The sequence below is a fragment of the Clupea harengus genome, chromosome 14 (genome assembly GCF_900700415.2).
Source record: "Clupea harengus chromosome 14, Ch_v2.0.2, whole genome shotgun sequence".
NCBI lineage: Eukaryota > Metazoa > Chordata > Actinopteri > Clupeiformes > Clupeidae > Clupea > Clupea harengus.
The window spans coordinates 10250498-10252997 of NC_045165.1; the positions used below are offsets into that span (position 1 = coordinate 10250498).

The following is a 2500-nucleotide window of genomic DNA, read 5'->3' on the forward strand; positions in this document are numbered from 1 at the left end:
AACAGGCTGTTAACATACTCAGCTTTGCACCTAAGCCAGCACTCCTCGTGTGCCTAAGTGTGCCTAAATTTACCCGTGTTCCTGGCAGTCATCTCCACTGATTGATTTCAATGACGATGACACCTCACTGGCCCTGAGTGTTCTCAGCCCGATCTACACTCACACACACACACACACACACACACACACACACACACACACACACACACACACACACACACACACACACCAGTCACTGCCACCTTGGGTTTGAGCTCCTTGCATGAAAGAAAAAAGGATAGACAGATCCAGAGAGAGAAAGGAGGGAGGGGGGAGAGAGAGCAGAAGTGCAGCGAGAGCACAGGCTGTTCTATTACAAAGTTATTATAATGGGTGTCAGCGTGGCACTTGAGCGTAATGGTGTGCCGATGTGACAGCTCCGATAATCCCCGAGAATGGCCTCTCCACGAGCGGCCGCCGCCGTCGACAAGAGCCCCTCGCCCGCTCCCCGGGACGGCCACCAAGTGTCAAAATAAAAGCCTGGGAGACGAATCAGCTCCCCGAGACGGAGTAATGGCACTTACATTGGGGCTGGAGAAACCCCACTAGCCGCGATAGATAACACGTCTGAAGAGTTGCCTCGTGTTTTCTCTCAGCCGAGTGGCGCTTTGCTTTTTTTTTTTTTTTTCTTGATTTTTTTTTTAAGAGATCACATCCAATTGGACATTAATCCTGATTTTCTCTCCCCTTTTTTGGACTCTGCGGTGTTCATCTTTGCAGGAGGCCTTTTTGGAAAGCTTGTTTGAGTGCACATCAGCGGCATCAACAGCAGGAGGTTCACGCTGATCGTTTGAGAGGCTGTGTGAATGCTATTTCAGTATCTTAAATCATTGGCCCACTACACAAACTCTCTCTCTCTCTTTCTCCCTCTGTCTGTCTATCTCGATCTTTCTCTGTGCCTCTCTCCCTTTTCCTCTCTCTCTATTTCTCTCCCTCTCTTTATCTTTGTCTCTTTCTCCCTTCTTCTTTTTCTCTCTGTCTGTGTTCCTCTCACTCGCTCTCTCCCCTTTCCTTCTCTCTCTCCCTCCTCTCTCTGTCTCTGTCTCTCTCTCCCCCTCTCCCTCCTCTCTCTCTCTCTCTCTCTCTCTCTCTCTGTCTTAACTCTTGACATTGAATGGCCGGGGCTGGAGGTGGCGGCGGTGGTGGTGGTGTTGAGAGCGCAGCGTGGCGTTACGAACGCTTAAATAGGAAAAACACCAAGCTGAGCAGCATCAGGGCAGCCGGAGCCATTATTTAAGCGTCGACCGGGGCGCGCTCCAAGCCTCACGCCTCGCTCACTCGGCTGCCGTCTGCGCGGCGTATAAATTCACCCACTTTATTAGGTGTTTGCAAAGGGGAGGACGAGTGTCCTTGGAGCAGCATTGGGGAATTTCGAGCTGTCTGATTAGATATTGGGAGTTCAACTGAATTAGAGCGCAATTACGGTGGCATCGGACTGTCCCTTTTGCCTTAAAAAGGCAGCAGATTGGCTCCATTAGGCCTTGATTTGAAGCCCAGCACGGAGAGAGCTCTGAGAGGAGCCCTGGATTGCATTGATAAGAGTGTGGAGGGGAGAGGAGGGGAGGAGAGGAGGGGAGGAGAAAGAGAAGGAGGGAGAGCGGGAGTGAGCCAAGCAATGTACTCAATATTGCAAATGCAGCAGCTACCCCTGGCTGTCGGGGCATCTATTGCACCTCACTAATGTTGTAATCAGCTGAAATGACCCGTAATGGGGGACTGTTGAGCCATGTGTTTATGGAGAAAGTGGGGGCCATCGCTGTGCTATCGATTTAATGTTGTGTGGTTGCAGGTGAAACTTTTTAACGGAAGCTAAAGTAGAGAGCCAAATGAGAAGATAAGTATTATAGCCTCACATTGTTGCCCCCCCCCCCCCCCCCTGCAGAAGAGAGCTGATTCAGTCGCTCATTGGTTCTAGCTGACTGGAAGGCGCAGAGGCGTAATCGTCTCTAAAGGGCATTCTGTGCCACCGCACATGCTCATCTCACTTCCACGTGGACGTCATGTGGTGTGGTGACGATATTAGGGCGGACGGCAACTACTGCACTGTTGTTTTGATGCCTTTTGCTGTATGTTATTATGAACGGGCAGTGTATGGTGACCCAGAGATTCGCCACACTCGACCTCAACAATTTCATTTTACATGAACATAGGGACTGCAGCTAGTCTGTCAGTCTGGGAAGTCGGTGTGCTAGCACTGCATTAAAAACAGTTACACATTGTGGTAAAAAAAAAAAAAAATGACATTAGCTGTAGATATGATTGAAGTCAGAAGTCAGTGACCATGTTGTGTTTAAAAAATGATATTAGCTTTAGATACAGCAGCAGAAGTCGGAAGTCAGTTTCTACATTGTGGTAAAAAATGACATTAGCTTTAGATACAGTGAGAGTCAGAGGTTCACTGTCTCTTCACTCAATCTAATAGTGTAAGGCGCGGCTGTGTAATAAGGCTGTATGGCTCCCT

General features: G+C 49.1%; 1 protein-coding gene across 3 annotated transcripts in view; it reads left to right on the forward strand.

The window, feature by feature from the left end:
• The window catches only part of LOC105899592 (neuronal PAS domain-containing protein 3), a 259062-nt gene that overhangs the window by 244803 nt on the left and 11759 nt on the right, over positions 1-2500 (forward strand). The gene's annotated exons all lie outside the window — the stretch shown is intronic.